Source organism: Lontra canadensis, unplaced genomic scaffold (genome assembly GCF_010015895.1).
Source record: "Lontra canadensis isolate GAN:19392208 unplaced genomic scaffold, GSC_riverotter_1.0 scaffold43, whole genome shotgun sequence".
In the NCBI taxonomy this organism is placed as follows: domain Eukaryota; kingdom Metazoa; phylum Chordata; class Mammalia; order Carnivora; family Mustelidae; genus Lontra; species Lontra canadensis.
Genome location: NW_022631037.1, coordinates 6,903,089 through 6,930,226, shown reverse-complemented (window position 1 = coordinate 6,930,226; position 27,138 = coordinate 6,903,089). Strand labels below are relative to the sequence as shown.

General features: G+C 39.7%; 1 pseudogene; it reads right to left on the bottom strand.

Annotated features, from left to right (window-relative positions):
* Nucleotides 1-1,477: 1,477 nt before the first annotated feature.
* The window catches only part of LOC116875966, a 135,264-nt pseudogene continuing 109,603 nt past the window's right edge, over nt 1,478-27,138 (bottom strand).

Genomic DNA, 27,138 nt, shown 5'->3' with positions numbered 1-27,138 from the left:
AGAAAACAAGAGTACCCATAACAAATCTTTACCAGAGTCACTATACCCAAGGGACTAATGCACACTAATATTTTCTCCTGGTAATCTAAATTTAGAATAGGAAAAGGACTCTCCCACAGGGGTAGAGCATTTGACTGCAGGAAAAGGACTCTCCCTGCTCTCACTTCCACCAGATCTAGTAGGCAGAGATCCCCGGGCTGATGTGGTAAGAATTCTCTCCTTACGCCAGCTCTTGTCAGAGGTCCCAACATCTCTCAGCTGTGGCTGCCCCAGAGCAAGCAATGTGCAGAGCCTCACTTTGGGTGCCAGAACTGCAGAAAAGGAAATCTTTTCCCTTCTTCCCCTCTAGGTTCCTTGGCTGGCCTAATACTTAAATTGACATAAGAAAGATTAACAGGAAAAAAATTAATTTCTACACATCAGATCCCAAAGATATGAGGCTCAAAGAAGTGACCAGAGCAGGAAGCTTTTAGATCTTTTCGACAAAATCTGTGAAGAACTGACAAGACTAGGAGTTTGAGCTTAGAGTAAATAAATGAGGAAGTCAATAGGTTTGTTTAGACAACCTTCTCAGCCTTGAATTCCTCATCTCTGGTATTAAGGATGCCTTCCAACCTCCTGGTATAAGTAGGAAACCTTCACATATGGGAGATTTATTTCCCACCATCAGGGACAGAAAGGAGGGTCAGAGTATCCTTGCCTGGGTTATTTCTCAAGTAACTTTATTTGAAATAATCAATATGCCAAAGTGACATGATCTGGTGGGATATTCTGTTCACTTTACTTGAACTCTGCAATAGAAATACAAACTATTTTGTTTTTCACATGTATAAAATGAAAGGCAGGGAAATTAACAGACTTGCCTCAAGTGACTCAGCCAATACTTTGTAGAGTTGGAGTTTGAACACGGGTTGCCTGTTCCAAAGCCTCTACAATGTTCAGTTTATTAAACTGCCTTTTTTTCCATTCTGTCCAAATCCTTTCACTGGCTTGGATTTTGCGATACCAAATATTGTCTGAAATAAGAGTGCCACTGATTAGAGCTTAATGACATCATAGTTGGAAGAAGACTTTTACCTTAGACTTGTATTTGTATGGCCTTGCTTACCTACATACTAGTAATAATAATCACTATCATATAAGAAGTGAAAGGACCTCTCACCACCACCTCTCACTCATGACTGAGTCCTAATTATGTGCTGGGAATCATACTAGACACTCTAGACATATTGTCTTCTTTAAGTAGAGCATTATACAGTAGTCCCATTGGCCTTGGTGTTATAGACTGATCGGTGCCCCCCCCACCAAACTCAGATAATGAAGTCTAAACCCCTAATACTATAGAATGTGACTGTATTTGGAGATAAAGCCTTTGCAGGGATAATTAAGATTAAATGGCGTCCTATGAGTATCAAGTAACTTAGTGCCAATTTTTTTCTTTTTCTTTCTTTTTTTAACAGTTTATTTTCCAACAACTTTATTTCCATTTTGTTTGCCTCTGTGGAAGAGCAGCTTGAGACCACTCAGTGGTTGCTACGACCCACTGAGTGGCCTGAGTGGTGGGAGCTGCTGACCAGACTTCGGTGGCCAGCTGAGTGTTCCAGTCTTCAGTAGGGAACTGCTGAACAGGCACCAAGGGTACCTGCACGCCTTCAGACCAGTCTGCAACTTTAGCCGTGAACTCAGGAGCAGACGCCATCCATTCACCCTGAAATTCCTCCTTCTGGGTCACAACCTTTTCAGCAGCGGTCTGCTCCTCTTTTCAATCTCTCTGGGATCTCTGTAGAAGCAGAGATCAGGCATGACCTCCTGTGGGCGCTCACAGGAAATGGTGCCACGCATGCGCAAAACTTCCCTGACCATCATCTACCACAACAGACCCACTGAGTGAGCTCCCTTGTTGTCGCAATGGATGGCAATGCCCACAGAGCACAGAGGAGAGTCTGTGTTACACAGAGCTATGGTAGGCAGGTTAACATGAGATGCCTCTGTGAGAGGCTGGTGGTCAGCTCTGGGATCAATAACCACAAGTAGTCTGGGCTCCCAGAAGGCTGCCTGGATCCTCACATTCCAGGAGTTAAGAGGCTGGCAACAGCAGTGGCTCCAGTAGCAGCAGCAAATTTCAGCACAGCTTGCTGGCCAGTATCCCTGGAAGATATGACACCAACATCAGCTGGGTTTTCAATGGCAACAATGGCATGAGCTACCAGCAGAAGCTTCTCCCAGCTTCCCCTCAGATTTATGTTGTAGATACCAAGACTCTTCCATTTAGAAGTCAAGGTTGTTGCCACCTAAATTGGTTCCTGCTGCAAGGAATTTGAGGACATCCTCCTTCTTCATTTGCAGGACATCAAGGGCTGTGGATATTGTGAAAGTTTTCCTTCAAGTTACAACAGGAATGCAAAACAATGCCGGATGGACCCTTCCCTGGGTAGCATGGAAAAAGTATTTTTTCTTCTTTTTTTCATTGCAGATATTTATTTTAGTTTTGTTAATTTCAAATATTCATTGACCTCTTGGTGTCACTTGGTGTCAATATAACTGGTGTCCTTATAAGAAGTGACAGACAGCAGGGATGCAGGCACACAGAGAAAAGGCCATGTGGGGACTCAGTGGGAAGGGGGCAATCTGCAAGCCAAGGAAAGAGGCCTCAGCAAAAACCGAACCTGCTGACACTTTGATCTCAGATTTCTAGCTCTCTGAAGTATGAGAAAATAAATTTCTGTTTAAACCACCCTACCTTTGGCATTTTGCTAAGGCCACTGTAGCAAACTAAAACACATGTAAGACATGATAAATTTCAGTAAGATTTCCTTGTACTCCTGAAATGGATTTAAAGCAAGAAAAGCTAACACAACTGAAAAATCAATCATACAATTCTAGTGCTACCGATTCTCCTGCTTTTTGGCAATGGCTATGGGATCGAGGGGTGTTCTTTGTCCACCCAGGACATACAGAGCTAATAACTGTGCTTCAGTCCAAGACAATGACATTGACTAGGAGCCCATTGCCAATCAAGATCAGTACATTATTAGAAAGGCCTAACACATAAAATGAAAAATAGGAACCTTGAGAGAGAGCGTGCGTGGTGTATGAATGTGAGAACAGGTCAGAGTGGCACAAGTGTTCTCTAACATTCTCACAGAAAAGTCCATTCTCCACATGTGAATGATGAAATAAATCCTCAAAGGGGTCAAACAGAAGATAGTTCTTTCAGTAAAGATGCTCAATAAAGAACCTCATGCAAAACAATAATTATTAAAGGCCAAGCAGAAACCACGACATTTGGCAAAGAGGCTGGCCTTACCTGAAAGATCACAGCTGGGGAAGGCACAGACAGAGTCTTAAAAAGAGAGCCTCTCAGGGACCTTTTGTGGGGATACCATGAAAATCAAGCCCAAGGATTATTTTCCACAGATAAACTGCTGAGGCCAACAGAGGAGGGGCTGTATATAAAGGAAGTATGTTCTAGGTGAACTCGATCTGAAATAGCCAGTCCTCTAGAGACATTTTACATATAAACAATGTTTTTATTCAGACGTCTTAGAAACAGAAGCTGAGGACCCTACTCATCAAGCCCAGTAACATGAAACAGAAACAATGTAATGTTATTTTCTGAACTATTAAGTTAAAAGTCTGTCTAGCATTTCTGAGCATGCCTGGGTCTCTGCAGTTCAATGTACACTGGGTTAGTCAGGATAGATATTTGAGGTTGGCAAAATAACCATCATTTCTGTCCAAACAACCCTCAACAGAGCCAAGGGCTTTGGTTCTCTATCAGAGAAAGTCTCTCTCCCATGCTAAAACAATTAGAGAACAAAATAAATAGATTTAAAAAAATAATAATAAAAATAAAACAGAGAATAGGGGCGCCTGGGTGGCTCAGTGGGTTAAAGCCTCTGCCTTTGGCTCGGGTCATGATCCCGGGGTCCTGGGATCGAGCCCCACATGGGCTCTCTGCTCAGCAGAGAGCCTGCTTCCCCCTTTCTCTCTGCCTGCCTCTCTGCCTACTTGTGATCTCTGTCTGTCAAATAAATAAATAAAATCTTTAAAAAAATTTAAAAATAAAAAAATAAAAATAAAACAGAGAATAGTAAATATTAATGGAGAGCCACTTTGATCTGTGTCAGATTTTATACCAAAGAAAACAAGCATGAATAAAAAAACCATTCTGGGGCACTTGGGTGGTTCAGTCAGTTAAGCATCTGGCTTCTGTTCAGGTCATGATCTCGCTGTCCTGGGATCGAGCCCCTGAGTTGGGCTCTGCACTCAGTGGGGACCCTGCTTGTCCCTCTGCCGCTCCCCCTGCTCCTGCTCATGTGCTCTCTCTCAAGTATTTCTTAAAAAAAAAAAAAAAAAAAAAAAAAAAAAACAGTTCTGTGCTTAGGCAATATATATCCAAAATAAGGGAAAGACAAACACTAAATTAATCTTAATTCGAGGTAGAATATGAGATGTCACAGAAAAGGTACAAATAATGTGCTGTGGGAATCAGAAAAGGGAGAGGTGCCTCTTACTGTACAATGGAAGCAAACTGGGAAACATTTATAGAGGAGATAAGCTTTGAAATGTATCTTAAGGAATCAGCAGGTTTCTATAGATAAAGAAAAAAGGAAGTTCATTCTCAGGGTGAACAAAGAGCAGAAGAAATTTGGTGATGCAAATGTGCAGTCTCAGTTTTAGAAGATATAAATAATCTAGATTGACAGAGTTAAATATGATTCTATAATTTTGTGGGGTTTCACTTAAAGTTCACTAAGACATACAACACAGAAGCCAGAAAAGACAGACAGATTTAACTACAAAAAGAGTAAATTCTTTATATTATGAAACATACCATAAACAAAGGTAAAAGACAAGTGCATGAAAATGAAGACCTTTGCAATAACATGTGACCAGATAGTATGCCACAAAGCAAATATCCAAATATCCCATGGTGTAGAAATTTTATAGGAAGTATCAGCTGATCACACTCTAATTAAAAAGAGAAACTGATCACAGTGTAATGAATAAAATCAGAGATGGGGATGGAATTATGAACATTATTACAAAAAAGAGTTCTTACAAAATATTTACAAAACAATAATGAGAATTACATGTCACATTGTAAGGGATGATCCAAACCTATTTCCAAATAATTCATGTCATATGCTTTTATTACTAAAAAAAATATTTATAGATTCAGACATATATTCAACAATGTAAGTTAGAGAAAGCAATGACCGGGCTGGCTCAGTCAGTAGAGCAAGGGGTTTGTGATCTCAGGGGGAGCCCTACCTCAGGCCTGGAGCCTACTAAAACACAAACAAACAAAACCAAATCCAAAATCAAACAAAAACAGAAAAAAAATAACAAAAGAATAAAAAGAAAGCAGAATGAAACTATGAATGTAAGAATGAATAGTTTTGTTGTTGTTGTTATTGTTTTTTAGAGAAAGGAAGTAGATCCAGTTTCATTGTTCTATATGTGGCTGTCCAATTTTCCCACCACCATTTATTGAGGAGGCTGTCTTTTTCCCATTGGATATTTTTTCCTGCTTTGTCAAAGATCAGTTGACCATAAAGTTGAGGATCCATTTCTCGGCTCTCTGTTCTGTTCCATTGATCCTTGTGTCTGTTTCTGTACCAGTGCCATGTTGTCTTGATGATCACAGCTTTGTAATAGAGCTTGAAGTCAGGCATTGGGGTGTCCCCAGCTTTGGTTTTCTTTTTCAACATTCCCCTGGCTATTAAGGGTCTTTTCTGGTTCCATTCAAATTTTAGGATTATTTGTTCCAGCTCTGTGAAAAATGTCAATGGTATTTTAATAAGGATCACACTGAATGTGTAGATTCCTCTGGACAGCAAAGACATTTTAACAATGTTTAAATCTTCCAATCCATGAGCATGGAACCAGTTAGAATGGCTAAAATGAACAAGACACAAAGTAACAAATGTTAGCAAGGATGTGAAGAAAAGGGAAACCTCTTACACTGTTGGTGGGAATGCAAGCTGGTGCAGCCACTCCGGAAAACAGCATGGAGGTTCCTCAAGAAGTTAAAAATAGAGCTACCCTACAACCCAGCAATTGCACTACTGGGTATTTATCCCAAAGTTACAGATGTAGTGAAAAGGAGGGGCACACATACCCCAACATTCATAGCAGCAATGCCCACAATAGCCAAACTGTGGAAGGAGCTGAGATGTCCTTCAACAGATGAATGGATGAAGAAGATATGGTTTATACACACAGTGGAATATTACTCAGCCATCAGAAAGGATGGATACCTACCATTTGCATCAACATGGATGGAACTAGAGGGTATTATGCTAAGTGAAATAAATCAATCAGAGAAAGACAATTATCATATGGTTTCACTCATATTTGGAATACAAGAAATAGTGCAGAGGACCATAGGTGAAGGGAGAATGGGAAGAAATCAGAGAGGGAGACAAACCATGAGAGACTCTTGACTCTGGGAAACAAACTGAGGATTGTTGCAGAAGGGGAGATGGGTGGGGGAATGGGGTAACTGGGTGATTAAGGAGGGCACATGATGTGATGAGCACTGGGTGTTATACACAACTAATCAATCACTGGGCACTACATCTGAAGATGATGTACTATATGCTAGTTCATTGAATTTAAAAAAAAGTAGAAAAAGAAAAAAGAGTTGTAAAATCAAAATGTGGCTCTTCAAAAACATAATGTAACATTAAGACAAAAAGTGAATAAAAGCAATACTGAAGAGACTTAAAATTATTACCTGTAATCTTCCCAATGTCCTTACCAATATTGCAGTTTTAATCCAATTTGAAAGAAAAGTTTAGGCAGTTCAAATAAAGGTCCTTACACCCTTGGATAATAGCAAGCATGGCAGAAGCTGGAAAAATAAAATCATGAAGGAGATCCTGTATTTTCAGAAACGAATATAAACTACAGTGTAAGAGGAATTGAAACAGACTGGAATTAGCAACAGAATATATACTCAGTTTAATTCACTTGAACTGAAAGTTTGGAAGTAGAATAAAAATATTCATATATTTAGAGAAAAATACTGCTGGTATTTCAAATGAGAGAGAAAATATAGGGAAAAAAAACCTACAAAAAATGGTCTTTTGGGGGCGCCTGGGTGGCTCAGTGGGTTAAGCCTCTGCCTTCGATTCAGGTCATGATCTCAGGATCCTGGGATGGAGTCCCACATCGGGCTCTCTGCTCAGCAGGGAGCCTGCTTCCCCCTCTCTCTCTGCCTGCTGCTCTGCCCACTTGGGATCTCTTTGTCAAATAAATAAAATCTTTTTTAAAAAATGGTCTTTTTTTAAAACCACAAAAAAAATGCCCATGAATGCCATAAAAATATACATATTCTGAATAAGTACAAACCATAAGCTAAATGACAAGATTTTTAAAAAATATACCAGTTTTGACTTATCAAATCAGTAAAGATAAAAAAGAGTGAGAGCACTCGGTAAAGTTATAAGCATTTCCCTTAAACTGCTGATTCTAACAGAAGGGGTGCAGTCTTTCTGGGAGATAATTAAATGACAGAACTAAAGGCAGAAGCAAAAGATCAGACTGGGGAACAGAGTCATGATTGTAGCTGAAGACTTTTTAATCGTGTATTTTTTGATGTAGGAGTGTGGATACATTCCTACTTATAAATTTGGAGTATTATTCAGAGTTTGGTATGGTAAGCAAAAGTAGACAGGAAAGGATTTAATAAAGGGGGGTGGGAATTATCAAACCACTGAAAGAGTTAAAGGGTTACAGGTCAGGAAAAACAGGAATGGGCTTTCAAGAGGTGAGGAGGCTACTATCTAGATTCTAGAAGAGATGAGTCATAAGAGAATGCCCAGGAAGGGGCACACACCTCATGTCTGCTCCGTCCCCACCAGTTGGCCCAATACAGCTGAGGAAAGAGAATAATGGTTTCTCTTTTGCTCCCCAAATCTTGCTTGAATGTTTTTTATTGGTAGACTCTAACCTAGACTTTACTGGGAAAGGGATACAGGGAAGAATTTAGAAGGAGGTGCAAATGATGCTGAAGACACACATTTATTCTGAATTTTCTATTTCTGTGTGTGTCCATGTGTGTTAGAGACAGTAATTCATTCAATATTCAATAGATATTTACAGAGCATCTAACATATGTCAGGTCTTATATTAAGCAACAGGGATACAGCAGTCAACACGGAGTGTAGGGTCTAGATGAGAGAGACGTAATAAATAGGACAAAAGTAACACACAGTAATCTACATAGCAATTAATGTTAGGGAGAAAAATAAGGGAATAGGGGGTATAAGAGGGTCATGATTTAGATACTGTGGTATGGAAACCTTCACTGAGAAAGGCACATCTGAGTAGATCCTAAAGCTTGGGAAGAAGAAAACCATCAGGATATCTTGAGAAGGTATTCTGGTTAGAGGGACGAGCAAGTGACCAGGTCCTGGCATGCTCCTGAAATAGCAAGGAGGCCAGTGTGGCTGAAGAAGGGCAGAGGGGAGAGTGAGCTATAGGAGAAAATCTCAGAGAAATAAGTGGGGTGAGGTAAGTAGGGCATCGGATGTCACTGTGAGAATTTTGAATTATGTCCTGAATGAGATGGAAGCCATTGGAAGGTTTTAAAAAAGGAGTTAACATAATCAGGCTTATGCTCACAAAGGGCTCAGTCTGCCTTCTAAATGAAAGGGACAGGGGACAAAATCAGAAGCAGGGAGGCCACTTGACCTATTTTAATAATCAATATGTGGGGCAGTAGAGATGGTGAGAAATTGTGGGTTTCTGGATGCTTTTTAAAAGGAGACCACAGGGGGCACCTGGGTGGTTCAGTGGGTTAAAGCTTCTGCTTTCCACTCAGGTCATGATCCCAGGGTCCTGGAATCGAGACCCACATCAGGCTCTCTGCTTCAGCAGGGAGCCTGCTTCCTCCACTCTCTCTCTCTCTGCCTGCCTCTCTGCCTACTTGTGATCTCTGTCAAATAAATAAACAAAATCTTTAAAAAAAAAAAAAAAAAAAAGGGGGGGAGACCACGGGGCGCCTGGGTGGCTCAGTGGGTTAAAGCCTCTGCCTTTGGCTAGGGTCATGATCTCATGGTCCTGGAATTGAGCCCCGCATCAGGCTCTCTGCTCATCAGGGAGCCTGCTTCCCCCTCTCTCTCTGCCGGCCTCTCTGCCTACTTGTGATTTCTGTCAAATAAATAAATAAATAAAATTTAAAAAAAAAAGTATTTAAAAGGAGACCAGGATGACGCTAAGATTTTAATGAGATTATTATTACTAAGGCTGGGAGTCTACAGAAGGAATGGTTTTGCAGAAGAGGACTTGGAGGAGATCAGTTTGTACGTGTTGTTTTAGATGTCAGTGAGACATTCAACGGTAATGCTGAGACACAGTCACAGTTACAGGGTAGCCAACCCAGTCTTAAAGTTTCCCTCAGCTTGACTAAGTTTAAGACCGGTTTCTTCCTGATGAGAAGCTCCTTTTCTCAGCTGCATTTTCTTTAGAAAACTTGGAATTGCCAATTCCTTCCCTGCCCCTTTGAGACGTAAATCTCCTCCCACCTCTTGTGAAATTTACAACCCCAAATGTCTTTCTCCAGGACCTGGTCACCATCCTTTTGAAATGAAATCATCAAGAAAGACAGTGACCCCATCTCTCAGTCTCTGTGGGAGGGCAGGAGCCTAAACTTGACAAGTGTAAGTTAGCAAACACAGCTGGCCTGCAGCAAGAGCCTTGAATAAAGTCTTCCCTGCCCTGGTTTAACAGACCAGTGCAATTTTTCTTTAAGAGAGGACAGGGCGATGCTAGAAATCAATTTGGAAGTCATCACTGTATCTATTTAAAGATTATTCTTTCAACATAAATTTCCTACAAGTAGCATAAGCATATTGACCTATTTTGCTTAACTGTTCTACTACAAATACAAATACATTGATTTATTTAGCCGCTATAACACTAATTACTAAAGATGCCCAACATAAATTGCCTCGAATTCTAAATAATTCTTCTTTGTCCCTGGAACCCAAACATTGGGTATTTCCAACTTCACTGTAAGTACTGGAGCAATGTAAAACCCTTCTCAGGGGTCTAGAGTTGTAAATGTGATTGATTTGTTTATGGGAAAACATAAAAGCTTTGGATCTTTAGGCTCTCTTGGAATTCTTCCCTATTTCTTCTCTTCCCACCTTGCCTTGCTTTCTGTCTTCACTCTCAAGGTGTCTTATCTTTTTAGATTCATGGTCTTCATAGGTTGTCCCCACAGAGGGAGGGAGGGAGGAAGAGAGAGAGAGAGAGCCCCCCCCGCCCCAAGAGCTAGAGTGAAACCCAACAGGAGATGGTAAAAGATAGCTCAGGACTGATGCCGTAGGCTTTTTTTTTTTTTTTTTTTCCTGATTTTTGCTCCTCAGATGGTTTTCCTTTGGTTTTCTATATAAGACTTGAGAATAGAGTATATGCACCTTGAGTAAACATTCCCAAGAAGCCAATATGCCAACTTTCACTTCAGGCAATTTGAGTTTCTATTCTAGGAAAAAGTGAATTTTAAAAAATCTAGCACATGGTTTAGCCTAAGCCATGATGATGAACAGAGGTTGCAAACACGGGCTTTGGGTCTAAATGAGAGCTGGTAATAAATTAAAGAAAACGTATAAATAAAAGAATACCATCCCAAGTTGCAAAAGCAGAAAAATGGCATAAATGTTCAAAAGAAGGCCAGAAGCAGTGACAAAATGTGTTTTCAAGAGCACTCACTTGGTAAGGCACAGTTACTATTAGGGTCAGCCAAATTACATATTTCGGCCTCAGGCCTGTGAGCTTATGTTAATTTGAACAGCTGTTCCGAAGATGTTCAGTGCTATTTGTTTGACAGATGGAGAAAATGGTACTCACTAATGGCCTCAGTTGCTTTGACACAAACCGATTTCCCCATCGTTAAAACTTTCTTGCAATATCAATTGCAAATAGCTTGGACAATCTGAACCCATTCATCAGTGCTGACATTCTAAAGAAGAACTTTTCAAAATCTGAGATCCTCACTTGAAAGAAGATGATTGTTATTATAACCAACTTCCCTTTATTTTCTTCCAAAGAAGAATTGAGGAACGGGGAACTGCGGGTCATACATATATCCCTATTGTTTGAAGTAGATTGTCAGTCACCTCTGTTTCTGATTGTCATTATTTGGAGCTGATCTCCCCTACCTTCAGAAATAAAAGGGATGATTACATTTTACTCACAAGAAGGCATTTATAAGACACGTAATGTTAGAAGAAACAGCTGCTTCTCTTTACTATGGCATTTTCTTTCTTTTCATTGCGTAGGAAGTCAGCTGGGAGATGCTACTAAATGTTGAATTAAATGAAACGCCAAGTTAGTGTTTGTTACGATTTAGAAATAATATTTTCCTAATTGTTTTTATAGAAGAGGGGAAAACACCCTTAAAATAATGTCTCATCGGGACAAATAAGACAGAAGACACAATCAAAGCAAAGACCATTCAGCTGGAAAATGTAGATAAGATGTATGAGAATTAATAACACAATGGAAAGAGCTGTGTTTCTGTAGTAGGCTTTAGGGAAGCTCTGGGGTCTGGAGAGTAAACCTCTTTCACTTCCTTTCAAAACTACAGTTCAAGGTATTTAGGAGCCTTAATCTGCTTAGATAGCCTGTTCTAATAATCCGTTTTATTCAAATTAATGGGATCTAGGGACAGAGATTTGGGTTTTGCAACATTCTAGTGTATGGAGTTCAGGGGTAGAGTATTTGCTTATTATTGCCAGATTAGAAAAAACAAAACAAAACAAACAACAACAACAACAACAAAAAACTGTGATTTACCTCTCTCACTTTCTTTAGTCAAGAAATGTTTTATCTGTATCAAACCCTGTGTCTTCCCATTTCATTGTCAGTAGTCCATTGGTATTAGCCTGGGAAGCCACATTCTTCTGTAATTCTTTGTCCATCATCCTTCATTTTCCCTATTTATAATACCTAAGTGCTAAAAAACGCTGTAACTAAGTTACAGTTACATAAACTTAGTTATGTAACTAAGAGGAACAATGTTAACTTTTCCTGCATTTCTAATATTTTAATGGCCCTCCATACTCACATTTAGTCAGCACACCTAAAGGAAAAGAAAACTAAAATTATGAAAAATACACTTTCATAAACTCATTAAATGACAAACTCCTCGGTGGCAGGAGCTGTGTCATACGTATAGGCACACCCTGGTGCTTAGCTTGTGGCCTCTATTAGTCAACATTCTCCAGAGAAACAGAATGATAGGATGTATATTCTATATAATCTCATAAGGAGAGACATAGAAGTGGGGGTGCCTGGGTGGCTCAGAGGGTTAAGCCTCTGCCTTCGGCTCAGGTCATGATCTCAGGGTCCTGGGATCGAGCCCCGCATCAGACTCTAGTCAGCAGGGAACCTGCTTCCCCCTCTCTGCCTGCCTCTCTGCCTACTTGTGATCTCTCTCGGTATGTCAAATAAATAAATAAAATCTAACCAAAAAAAAAAAAAAGAGAGACATAGAAGGATTATGTGATTATGCAAACAGATAATTCCCAAGATTTGCAGAGTGAGTCAGCAAACTGGAGACCCAGAATATCCAATGGTTTAGGGCCAGTCTGAGTCCAAAGGCCTGAGGACCAGGAGGGCCAATGGTATAGGTCCTGTCCAAAAGCTGGCATGTTCAAGATCCAAGAAGAGCGAATGTTTTAGTTAAATTAACCATCACATGACCTAATGTGTGGTCACTGCCTAATAAATATGTGTAAATTAGTTCTTTTAGCTTTTCCATTTATTTTTTAGAACAGTTCTGAAAAATATTTTCATCTTCATTTTAAGGAAGAAATGTGTGCTCAAATACTTGGTCATATTTTTCCAGGCTAGGTGGATCAAGTCTTGAATCCCATGTCAATTTAGGTCAACAGTAGCTGACATAAAACAATAGTGTCCTAATTCTCTCATCTTCTTAGAATGGGTTCAATTAAAAAAAAAAAATTCTGAGAAACATGAGTAGGGCCACAGAATGGATAATGAGCTACATGGATTTAAACAATGTAGTAAATGTTATGATGAGACTATTTCTTAGTCTAATTACTAACCTAGATTTTTTTTTTCTTTTTATCAAATGGAGGTTATGCCACACATTTCAAAAAGCTCTTTATTAGGGTATTAGGGCTGATGAGACATTTGATCCTAATTACTCGGAAAAAAGAATTTTAAATGCTGAATAAATTATATTTTTAAAATATTCTTAAAAGCATACAGTAACTAGTAATAAATAATTTATCACACCAAAATTCACATCATAGTAAAAACTGAGAGAACCTATAAAAGAGAGCGACTTTTACCCTAAAGACATTTGTGAAAATCTGAGGAACATGATCATAACTTTCAAGGTTAATAGGGGGCAGGCAGCAGAAGACAAAGCCCAAGTCTAAAAGGAGAACTTTCCTCTATAAAAATAAGATTCTAACGGACTATTCTCTTTGTGAAACCAGAGAAAACGCCTTGATACCTAGAAGAGGGCATTATCCTTGGGCAAGTTATATGCACAGGTCAGCACTCATGGAGATTTCCAGCCAACTTCCCTTTACTCATGTAACTCAAAACACTTCAAACCATACACATGGTAAAGAACTGTCTACAATGGTAATGTTCCAAGCACTTAGCTAAGGCAAAAGCAAATCCTTTCTGAGAGAATTTACCTTAAACTGAGATCCCAAAAAAATTCTCAGGAAACAGCTTATTCCCTAAAGAAAATGAGCCACTGAGATTAAAAAACAATCACTGAGCATACAAGGAAACAAAATACCATGTGTAAGAATCAGAATTAAAAAGTCCCAAAATGGGTACACTGAGAATTTAGATACCAGAATTCACAGATAAGACTACTAAGTAATCTTGTTTCATACGTTCAAAGCAAATTAAAACCGAGCTTGAAAACCTGCAGAAAACAGCAAATTACAAATGGTTACCAAGCAGATTTGGAAAAGAACCAAACAGAATTTCTAGGACTTAAAAATATAATTATTTGATAGGCTTCCAGCGAGGATGAAATAGCAGGTGACGGAACAATGCTCCAATTACGAATGAATAGATATATCCAGATAAAACATGAACATCTGTATAAAGGCACTGGGGAGTTGCTGATGTTGCTAGGATGAGAGAAGACAAGATTTCAGAGAGGAGAGAACTACAAAGAAAAGATCTGGCAGCTGTTTTTCTACTGGAGCCATTTGTTGATGTGGACGGGAAGGAGGAAGCAAAGAACTAGAGGAGGGGGGTGGCTGTTGGCAGAAAACAGGGCATTTTGGCAATCTTGCTGGGTTGACGAGACAAAATATAATGCTTGAGGAGCCAAATTCCCTCAAATGAGGAGAGCCAGAACTGAAGCTAACATAAAGTGTTTTCCTCAGGAAGCCTGTAGAATCCTGATGCTCCACAAAATGGCAGACAAAGTTAATTCTGTTTGGGTTTTCCCCAAGGGCAGACAGACACTGATAGAAAGTTTTGAGTGTGAAAATAGTTTATTTAGGAAACATTAGCAAAGTAGAGGGAGGAAAAAAAGGACGGAGGAGGGCAATAAAGGATGATGCATTTTTTCAAGTAATTCTGCACTATGGATAACTGGAGTCTAACACAACCAGTGAATTTTGGGATATGGTATAAAACATGCACCTCAGAGTTATCCTACCCAAGGGATGAGGGAACTAGAATGTGTATGTATCAACTCCTGCCAGTCATTAGCTAACAAATTTTCCCAAAGGATATTTATTTCATGTCACGCTGGCCTATGTGTCAATAAAGCAGAACTTGGTAGCCAGAGAAGACGTTCAGGAGAAGACATGCAGGTACCAGCATCCGGAGGTTGGATGAGGGTAGGCTGAAATGGTCAGGGCTGGCAGGACATAAACAGAGCACCACAACTTCTGTTACAGACAATGTCTGCACTGCTTAGATCCACAGTTCACTCATTCCTGTGACCAAGTCTTCAAGACAGTGGCTCATTACAATTTCTAAAAAGGAAGGTTTGTATTAAGAGAATAGATGAGCTACAGTCCCTACTGCTGTAGTTAGTCTTTAGGCAACACTGATAACCACTGCTCCTCTTATCTCCTGCCCTTTAGAGATTTCCTACACCCTAGGCCAGCTCATGTGCTGGTTTAGGTTACTTGTCCAGGGGGCGGGGGTGCCATAGATTTTTTGTTCTTCATAGGTCTTGGTATGCTTACTGTGCACTTGTTAAGCTACGTTTACTTACTGGTCATGGGTATCAATGGGCACTGAACTATCAAGAGTCATGTAAGTAAATCTCCTATGTTCTACTCATATTCCTCTCTGTGGTTACTATGAGGCATCAACCTTACCTTATAATCAGGTCAGTATCTCCTATTGATAAAGTAATTCCAATATTTTACTGATAATCTGCTGGACTAAAAATCCCCACGTGACCAAATGGCAAGTGGATTGTTAGGTCTAATGACATCCTTACTGTGGCCCTAGTAGAATGTCATCCAGGAACCATTACCTCTAATGGACCTATAATAGTGAGGAGAGGATGCACAATTTGTTCAAGAGGGTTCCCAAAAATAATACTGAGAGGGGCCACTCCTACTTCCAACCCTGAGGTCTCTACCTCTTAGGACCCTGCAGCATATAACGGCTGTTGATTCAAAGTAAATATCTCATCTAGACGGAAAGCCCTCCAGCCCCAGACAGGCATGCCTTTAAGAGTTCTTTCCAAGTTTCTCAGGCTGAAAGCTTCAGGTTGTCAAAGTCTATAGCAGGACTAGCAGATCCCATGGCCATATTCCCACTGCAATGCCTTCTTTGCTATAAAATGGGTCAACGAAAATTGCTATATAGTGGAGACATTATAGGAGATCCCCTGAATCCTCCAAGAGTAGGTTGAGGCACTGCAAATGGGAACTGAAAACTTGTCCCCAGAATATCTATCAATTTCAGTAAGGATGAATTGGTGTGACTTCCAGTGTGGAAGTATTTCCCTGTAATCAAGTTAAAAACAAATACATGTTTGGTCTCTCTTCAACGGATGGTATAATATTATGAGCTCAGAGTCAATCAGCTCAATTCATGTCTGCGTGAGGGAGCAAGCTGTTGGGGCTGTGAATGAGCTCTAGCCTAGAAAACATAGTTACTACATTCAAAGACTCACAATTCAATCACTGGGATAACCAGCTGGTTTACCCATCCAGTTGTTAAATGTTATACCCTCAAGGTACATCTTCTCTGGTAGGTATTTATGGAAGACACATGGATTCAGTTGGGATTCTTTTTATATAGGTTCACATACATGCTTCTTCCCTAGACTTCTCTATTTCTGACATCCAACCATGTTCCTTCTAAGGCAGCCCTCAAACACTCAAGCCACTTGCCAGTGCCAGGGAGTCCACGCATATACTCACTTCTGTCCACTTTTCTCTACACGAAGTTGATGGCCAGGATGCCTCTGCCTTTGGCTCAGGTCGAGATCCCAGGGTCCTGGGATCAAGTCCCACATCGGGCACTCTGCTTTGGCGGGGAGCCTGCTTCCCCACCCCCTGCCTGCCTCTATGCCCACTGGTGCTCTCTGTCAAATAAAAAAAAAAAAATTTTAATCTTTAAAAAAATTAAGAAAAAAAAAAGAGAATCTATGGTGAAGCATAGCACCAGAGCTGCAAACACGTTAGCTGCCCTCTGCACATGCCTCTCTCTGTTCCCTGTTGAGAGGCCATTCAGTGGTGCCTGCTGGGTCCCTTGTCCCTGGAGAGGCAATACACCCTCTTCCAAATGTACTCCAGGGAGGGGAACGTTCTCTCCCAGTGCGGCCCAGGAAATCCCCACACCACTCTGTTCACCATCTGCTCTTAGCCTCCGGCCTCTGTCCTCCCTCCTTTCCCAGGAGCACTGCTACCTGCCCTAGCATGAACTTCTTAAAACCTCAGAATCTGAACTCCACTGTTTGCAAAAAAATCTTGCCATAGTCAGTTCCTCTTGATTCCCCAGTCACTGGTCTCGGAGGAGTGTTTTTCTGATAGCGACCCAATGCACTTCTCTCTCTTCCCCTCTTTCCCTCTCTCCATGAAAAGGGCTTGTGCTGGGCACCTGGGTGGCTCAGTTGGTTGAGCAACTGCCTTCGGCTCAGGTCATGATCCCGGACTTCCAGGATCGAGTCCCACATCGGGCTCCCAGCTCCTTGGGGAGTCTGCTTCTCCCTCTGACCTTCTCCTCTCTCATGCTCTCTCTCACTCATTCTCCCTCAAATAATAAAATCTTTAAAAAAAAAAAAAAAAAGAAAGAAAGAAAGAAAGAAAAGGGCTTGTGCTGCTAAATCCATAAACAAGGCCTGAGGTTCTCCTTCTCCATAAAAATCAAGTGGTGTGTGAGGATTGGAGAAATAAAGGGGGAGATTATATCAATAATGATTGAAAAATCCCCCAAGCTGGTAAAAAACAGCAACCTACAAACCCAAGAATCTCTGTGAAACCCAAGCAGATAACTATAAAGAGAACCACATCTAGGCAATGATCGGATTGCTGAAAATGAAAGATAAAGTCTTAAACTAGAACAGAGCAGAGGAAGCAAACAAAAATTACATACTGTGAATAATAATAATCATGACATCTGACTTCTCATTAGAAACAACGGTGGCTAGAAAACAGTGAAAAGATATGTTAAAAGCAGTGCAAAGAATGTTGTGATATTCTCTATCATCCCCTTCGAGGAGAGATGGAATTTATTTATATTCCCCTGGGAGGTATGCTGGCTCTGCCCCTGCTCAGCCAATGGAAAATGGCTAAAGTGACACCGTGCCAGTTCTAAGTCTAGCCCTTAAGAGGGCTGGCCGCTTGTGTTTCCTCTTTCTTGGAATATTCTCTCCCCCTCTGAACCCAGCTGCCATGCAGTGAGAAGTCCAAGCCAATGGGGAGGTCATGTGGGTGACTGACACCAGTCACCAGCCCAGCGGAGCTACCAGCTGAGGGCATCAACCTCAACCATGCAAGTAAGTTATCCTGGACTTCTTAACTCATCTGAGCACCCAGATTGGTGCCTCTCTGGCTGACTTTACATGGAGAAGAACCATGGAGACGATCTCAGTGAACCCATGGTATCATGAGATATAACGAAATGCTTTTTCAAAAAGGCCCTAAATATTGTGGTTGTTACACAGGGTCAAATAAGAAAACAAAGTAAGAAAACAAATCCAGACTTAGTAAGGAGAGACTGTGTTCAAAAGGAGAAGAGGAAGGGACAACTGAAATGGAAACAGCATTTTGACAATAAGATCTGCAAGCATCTTGAGGATCAGGTAAAGAGGATTTTTCTTCTGTAGAAAGGAATAAACAAGGCTATTTGGGCATAGCCTTGGGTTGGAAGACTGGCATGATCAGACTGTGGATCAGAAAATGTTGTACCCTGAAGCCAACCTACTTTCTGACACTCTTAAGAAGGCCTATAGATGGGGGTGGGAGGGGCACGTGGGTGGCTCAGTCAGTTAAGTGGCCGACTCTTGATTTCAGCTCGGATCATGATCTCAGGGTCCTGGTATTGAGCCTAAGTCAAGCTATGCACTCCCTGGAAAGTCTGCTTCATGAATCTCTCTCCCTCTTCCTCTCCCCTCTTTCTCTACAATAAATACATTAAAAAAAGAAAAAAAAAAAGAGCAGATTGTACATGGGCACAGGTGGCATCATTCAAGGGACCTGCGGCAGAAGGTGGGGGAGAGAATCCTACACAAGTCTGGTGAACAAGCATTTTGTTATGACTGATCAGTTGATCAGTGGACACAAGCAGTTCAGTTAATAACTAGCAAAGCAGAGAATGGGAATTTAGAGGGTCTATGTCCGGCTCTGCCACAGATAAAAAGGAGGGCTTCCAGGAGTCTTATCCAGGTCATATGGGAAAGGGTGGTTCTTTGCAGTAAGCTATCTTCCTGAACACAAAAGTGTGGAAGATTTCTTCAGCCACTATTTCCCAGGAGCAGAGGACTAGGCAAAATTCAACCCTGTCAGTGTTTATAATGAAAACAACTGCCAACCCGGAAGTTTATTATCAGTAAAAATGTCCTTCAAGAATGAGAGTGAAGGGGCGCCTGGGTGGCTCAGTGGGTTAGGCCTCTGCCTTCGGCTCAGGTCATGATCCCGGGGTCCTGGGATCGAGCCCCGCATCGGGCTCTCTGCTCAGAGGGAGGCCTGCTTCCTCCTCTCTCTCTGCCTGCCTCTCTGCCTACTTGTGACCTCTGTCAAATAAATAAATAAAATCTTTAAAAAAAAAAAAAAGAATGAGAGTGAAATACAGACATTTTAAAGAAAAAAGACAGTGAGGATTTATTGCAGTAGGCCTACAGTATAAGAAAGGGTTAGGGAAGCCTGAGTGGCTCAGTGAGTCAAGCAACTGACTCCTGATCTCGCCTCAGGTCATGATCTCAGGGTTGTGAGAGTGAGCCCTGCTTCCAGATCCATGCTGGGCATAGTCTGCTTAAGGTTTTCTCTCTCTCCACCCCACCTGCTTCCTCCCCTGCTTGTGTGCCCTCTCTCTCAAAATAAATAAATATAAAAACCAAATTTTAAAAAGTCATGAGACTGAAGAGAAAAAATACTAAATGAAAACTGTGATCTACAGGAAGGAATGAAGAGCTCAGGAAATAGTAAATAAAAATATTATACTAAGTAAAAGAAGCCTATGGGGATGGTGGTTGTCTAAAGGGGACACGAAGAAAATTTCTAGATGGTAGAAATGTTATAAATTCTCATTTGGTGTGTTGCTTACATGGGTATATGGCATTTCTAAAAATGTACTGAATTGTACAAGTAATCACATTTGTGCATTTCACTGAGTAATTTTAACTTAATTTTAAGAAGTAAAATAAAATCCAACTTTACTTCATATATAAAAATTAATAAATAGAAGACAAAATTATAGAGTTTTAGAAGATATTTTCATGGCCTTAGGGTAGTAAAGGATTTATTAATCAAGACAAAAAGCAGCAACCATAAAGAGAGAAATAATAATTTTTTTAAATTAAAATTTTCTAGTCAAGAGACCATAAAGAGAAGACAAGCCACAGGGTTTCCAATATCTGTGAATTACTAATAAATCAACATTTAAAAAAAAAATCTCAGGGTGCCTGGGTGACCCAGTCAAGCATCCAACTCGTGATTTCAGATCAGGTCATGATGTCAAGGTCAGGAGATTGAGCCCCCACATGAAGCTCTACACTCAGCATGGAGTCTGCTGGAAATTCTCTTCCTCTGCTTCTCCCCTAACACAAGAGTTCTCTCCCTGACTCCCTCTAAAATAAATAAAACTTAAAAAAAAAAAAACCTCAATATGCTAACAACCAGGACAAGGAACTTCATAAATAAATTCAGAAAAACTTATACATATATAAAACTGTGCTCATCTGCATTAATAATCAGGCAAGTAATTATAACATCAATCACATTACATCAGTACAAATTCACCAGATGGGTGAAAAGAGAAGAAAAAAAATCTGACAAAAGTAGGTATTGGCGGGGCGCCTGGGTGGCTCAGTGGGTTAAGCTGCTGCCTTCGGCTCAGGTCATGATCTCGGAGTCCTGGGATCGAGCCCTGCATCGGGCTCTCTGCTCAGCAGGGAGCCTGCTTCCTCCTCTCTCTCTGCCTGCCTCTCTGCCTGCTTGTGATCTCTCTATCAAATAAATAAATAAAATCTTTATTTAAAAAAAAAAAGTAGGTATTGGCAAAGAGAAAGTAAAAAAGAGATCGTAAATCGGTACAACCACTTTGGAATTATCCAATAAAGTTACAGGCATAAATACCTTACAATTATGCATTTCTATTCTTTAGGTATATATTCCAATGAAACTCTTATATGAGGACATATGTAAGAGAATATCATAACCTACTATTAATAATGTCCAATAATGTCCATCAAAAGAATATGTAAATAATGGCATATTCGTACAGTGAGCTATTTCACAACAAAGACAACGTATGAAAACAGCTCACCTAGCAATATAAAGGAGCCACACAAACGATGTGGAGTGAAAGAAGAATCAAAGAAGTATTCCTTTATATAGTTTGAAAAATAACAAACTAAAAAATATTTTTAGGTACGTATGTGTAGATGATAAAAACTGAAGAAAAACAAGGAAATGACTGTAGCAAATGCCAGGACAGCTCTCACCTCTGGGAGTGGGAGAGGTGTTATACTCTTGATACATGGAGGTGTACCATTTTACACTATACATAGGTCTTTTATGAATACATCTGTATACAGGATATATTTCAAAAGTTTAAAAAATGAACATGCGTGGTGTATTATATTAGCCAGGACCATGACTCTGGCTATTGTTTCGGAGCAAACAGTTTTATTTTACTGCAAACTTACTGGGAATTGGTTAATGTCTTTATGTTAATAAAGATAACAGTCTTTCAAACAGAAATAAAATTTGGAGACCATCTTTGTCATCACAGCTCAAAAAAACAAAACACATGAAACCATATCTGTTAAATGACTTCCCCAAATAAATTAGACTCCCATTGATTGGGACAATGAGATTAATCATTCATTGATATTAATCATGAGAAAAATCTCTAATGTCAACTCTCATATCTTGTCTGTACTATGACGGCCTCTCAGCACTGGGAAACTGAATATTGTATATCCTTTAACCCTGGTTGCTTGTCCATGACATAGATCATCAGATGTAGTATGTTAACCCACCCAAATAAATGCTATCCATCTATAGTTTTCTAGGTAACCAAATAATTTTCACCCAAACAGAATATAATTAGAAAAATAAACATATTGCTCAGCATTTCAATTTACTTAAATGAGCAAATATTTATTTTTATTACCTTCCCCACATCAGAGGGCATGATTTTTTTTTTTTAAACCTTAGTTTGACTTTTTTCTTAACTCATTGTTTCTCAATTGTTGTCTTTGGCCTCACTGGCATTAGAATTATTTGGACCATGAGACACATTAAAAATGTAGTTCCCTAAACTTAAGCCCAGGTATATAGCATAGTCTAATATAATCTTTGAGGAAGAAACCCAAAAAATTCAATTATAACCAGGCTCTCTAGATGATTTTTATGCCCAATTAGTAGAAGAATTTTACTCAAGCTTATTTTCAAGGACTTCATGATTTATCTTCTTAATGGTATATGTTTTATTATTTAATGCCTTTGGTGACAAAGCAGCATTGACTTGAGAGGTAGCTTGAAAGATTATATTTAATGTATATGGTACTTAAAAAAAGAAACAAAATTGGATCTTATGCAATCTTACAACTGAGTTTCCTTTTTTTAAATTTCTAGTGTCCTAGCTACAAAGAGGCATAACTTGTCACAGTTGCAGGAAACAATAGGAATCAGTTAACCCAGCCTCCTCACTGGGTGAGAAAACCTAAGCCCAGAGACAGGTACATACCAGCTAAGGCCACACAAAGAGTTAGTATGGAAACCTATACCAGGACTTGACTACCTTGGCCTAAAGCCAATAATTTTTTTTTTTAAGTGTGAATGTATACAAAATCTAGAAGGTACTATGCAATGATGAAAATAAGATGTTTGTGGAGCTTTTGTGAGAAGACTATGATTTATTTATGTTATTTATAAAAAGTTATTTAATTCATTTAATTCATTAATTCCATTATATGACTTTTTCAGTAGAAAGTTGTACAATATTTCCCTTGGTCAATGTACTATAGTAAAATGTATTTTCTCTATGTTTTATTTCTATCTCAATTGATTCTAAAAAGAAGTTGAATAATTACAGAAAAAATACATATATATACACATATAGGACACCAAGATTAAAAACAGATGAGATAATTGTACCTTATTTTCCTTTGCCATGTCATCAGGAGAAGAGATGTGAAGTGTATGAAAACAATCTTCGGGCTTCTGACTTTAGTATATTCTTCAGTCAAAATTTCTGGGGAAGGGGACAAAAAGAGGGTAACGAGCTACATCAAAAAGCTGGCTTTATCTTTCATTATTTCTTAAAGAATGAGAAAAAAAAATGTAAAGTATCCGGGTATATCATTCCTGCTTACCATATTCCAATCAGGCTTTTGTACTTAGTACTCAGACACTGTTCTTATCTAGGACAGTAACAACCTATCAGATATCAAATCTAACAGGCGAATTTCTTACCATACTTAAATTCTTAGCAGTAGTCAATATTTTGGCTACACTCTTTTCAAATACCTTCTTTTCTGGGTTTCCAAGGTAATACCCCACGATGGTTAATTTTGTATATCAGCTTGGCCAAGTGACAGTATCCTGATATTTATTTGGTCAGACAAGTCTAGATGTTGCTGTGAAGATACTTTTGAAATGACATTAATATTCAAATCAATAGATTTTGAGTAAAGCAGTTTACTTTCCATAATGTAGGTGGGTCTCATCCAATCATTGAAGGCCTCAGGAGAAAAAAGACTGAGGAACCCCTAAGGAAGAAGAAGGAATTATGCTGCCAGAACTAACTTTGGACTAGAATAGCAACATCAGTTCTTCCCTGGGTCGCCAACCTGCTGGCCTACCTCACATATTTTAAACTTGCTCTTGTGTCTTGCTCACTCTCTTTCTCTCAGTGTTGTATATATTGTTGCTCCCCTTCCCACACTGTTGCCACAACCATTCAGTTTCTTTGTTGGCTCCTCCTCCTCTGCCTGGCTTCCACATATTACTGTGCCTAGGACTTCATCCTGCTACCCACTTCTCTGTCCGCACATTCTCTCCAAGAGATCGCTGCCTGTTCCAGGGTTTTAAACACGAGATAAACACTAAAGAATCTTGTATCTTCAACCTTGACCTCTTTCTAGAACTTCAGGGGACAAGTCCATCCAATTCTTCAGGTGGACAAATCCACCCAATTCTTCATTTCTTCCTCTACACCTGCTTCTTGCCCAGTACTTTTTTTCTCCCAGTAAATGGAACCACCATTCACTCATTGCCTTCCATCATTCCTAACACCCAGTCCGTGAGCAAGTTCTGTCAACTCTACATGAAAACATATTTCATATGCTTTCACTTTTTTGCAAACCACTGTCATCTCTTGCCTGGAGTGTTCCATAGCCTTCTACCTGTCCCAGCTTCCAATTATCCATTCTACATACAAAGCAAGCTGAATAACCATGTTCGATGATAAATCAAATCATGTTCCTCCCTTACTTAAAAGACTCCAATAGCTTCCAACTTCATGTGAAATAAAAACCAAGTTCTTCATCATAGAGTAATGGACCTCTTCCCAACTCTTGACATTTTTCATACCAGTTTGTACACTATCTGGTACATCCCAGCCTAACAGAACCTCCTTTCTCTATTTTGAACATGACAGGCTTGCTCCCCTTCTAGTCCTTTGTTAGAGCTGTTTCCTTTGCTCAGAATGCTTTTGTGCCATATCTTCACACCCCTGTTTCCATGTAGATGAAAGCTTAAATGTTAGATCAAAAGAGAGGCTTTGCTGGATGACCGAACTTTAATTAATCACTCTGTCTCTGCGATGTTGCTTTATTATTTTTTAAATTTTTTAACTTTTTAAAAAGGATTTTATTTATTTATTTGAGAGAGAGAGTGAGAGAGATCATGAGATGGGAGAAAGTCAGAGGGAGAAGCAGACTCCCCGTGGAGTTGGGAGCCCAACGCAGGACTGAATCCTAGTACTCTGGGATCATGACCTGAGCCAAAGGCAGTTGCCCAACCAAGTGAGCCACCCAGGCGCCCCTATTATGTTTTGTTTAATGTGCATCTTACATTTCCATGGCCCCCACCTAAATGGAAGTGTACAAGCAAAGACCCTGTCCATCTTTTTATTGTAGTATCCCAGGTATCCAGGATATCACCCAGCATGGCTCACACACTCAGTAAAGAAGAAAGGAGTACAAAGACTACAAGCACATGCGGTACAATGTTATCAATTGTTAATTCAGGGTGATGAAAATACAGGCATTTGTTATATCAGCTTTTTCTCTTCTCTGTATTTTTAGAGTATTTCAACATTGTACATAGACAGACAGATAGAGGCATAATTTGAGGATTCATTTGGAAGAAGCAGCTTGTCTTATTGCCAGAGCTTGTCAACCTGAACTGGAATATCGACTCACTGAAAAAAGCACTGCTTTTGAATGTTCACGATGCTGCATGAAATCTGTGACTGAAAATTACGAGTTGGGGCTTGCAGTTTCTATCTAAAATAGGTGGTACACTTCCTCAGTCCTTCCCAGATTGAGAGGGGTCACCCACCCTGCTTTCTGCACCAAGTTAATAAATACCCAGGGTATTTGGTAGAGTGATCTAATTCAGTGTGTGGAAGATGTTCTATTAGAGAAACAGCCTGACCCCGTGGAGACAGCAATGTCCTTAGGCCAGGAGATCTATCCTCTTCCACTAGCTTGTTGGGAGTGAGACATGGTGAGGGATTTGAAAAAGCATTCTAACTTTGTGTGTACGTGTGTGTGTGTGTGTGTGTGTGTGGCTTCCTTGTACATAAAAATGAAGGAGTTAAATAAAACAATCTTTTTTCTAGATAATTTGTTTCAGCATCTACTGCCCCAATGTTTTTAGAAATTGTTTAAGAATATTTAGTACTGGGGCACCTGGGTGGCTCAGTGGGTTAAGCCTCTGCCTTCGGCTCAGGTCATGATCTCAGGTCCCACATCAGGCTCTCTCTCCTCAGTGGGAGCCTGCTTCCCCCTCTCTCTCTGCCTGCCTCTCTGCCTACTTGTGATCTTTCTCTCTCCCTCCCTCCCTCTCTCAAATAAATAAAATAAAACCCTTAAAGAAAATAAAGAATATTTGGTATTTCACCTTAGCCTCAGCAATCAGACAACAAAAAGAAATAAAATGCACCCAAATCAGCAAGGAAGAAGTCAGACTTTCATTATCTGCAGATGACATGATACTGTATAGAAAACCCAAAAGACTCCACCCAAAAATTGCTAGAATATATGAATTCAGCTAAATCACAGGATATAAAATCAACTTACAGAATCTATTGCATTTCTATATACCAATAGTGAAGCAGCAGAAAAAAGAAATCAAGGAACCAATCCCATTTATAATTACACCAAAAACCATAAGATAACCCAGGAATAAACCCAACCAAAGAGATTAAAGACTTATACTCTGAAAACTATGGAACATTTATGAAGGAAATTAGAGAGGATACAAGAAATGGAGAAACATTCCATTCTCATGGATTAGAATAAACACTGTTAAAATGTCTATACTACCCAAAGCAATCTACACATTTAATGCAATCCCTATAAAAATACCACCAGCATTTTTCACAGACTTACAACAATCCTAAAATGTATATGGAACCACTAAAGACCTTGAATAGCCAAGCAATCTTGAAAAAGAAAAGCAAAACTGGAGGCATCATGATTCTGGATTTCAAGCTCTAATACAAAGCTGTAAACATCAAGACAGCATGGTACTGGCACAAAAAAAGACACATAGATCAATGGAACAGAATATTAGGCCCACAACTCTCTGGTCAACTAATCTTCGACAAAGCAGGAAAGAATATCCACTGGAAAAAAAAAAACAAAACAAACAGTCTCTTAAAAAAATGGAGTTGGGAAAACTGGATAGTAACATGAAAAGGAATGAAACTGGACCAATTTGGGGGGGCACCTGGGTGGCTCAGTCAGTTAAGTGTCTGACTCTTGGTTTTAGCTCAGATCATGATCTCAGTTTCATGCGATCAAGCCCCACGTTGAGCTCTGCACTCAGCAGGGAATCTGCTTAAGATTCTTTCCCTCTCTCTCACCCCCTCCCCTACTCTTAAAATAAATAATCTTAAAAAAAAAACTGGACCATTTTCTTATACTACATATAAAAATAAATTCAAAACGAGTGAAAGACCTAAATGTGAGACAGGAAACCATCAAAATCCTAGAGGAGAATGCAGGTGGCAACCTTTATGACCCTGGCTGGAGCAACTTCTAACTAGACATGTTGCCAGAGGTAAAGGAAATGGCAAAGATGAACTACTGTGACTTCATCAAGATAAAAAGCTTCTGCACAGCAAAGGAAACAAGCAACAAAACTAAAAGCCTACAGAATAGGAGAAGATATTTGCAAATGACACATCTGATAAAGGGTTAGTGCTTAAAATATATAAAGAACTTATCAAAGTCAACATCCAAAA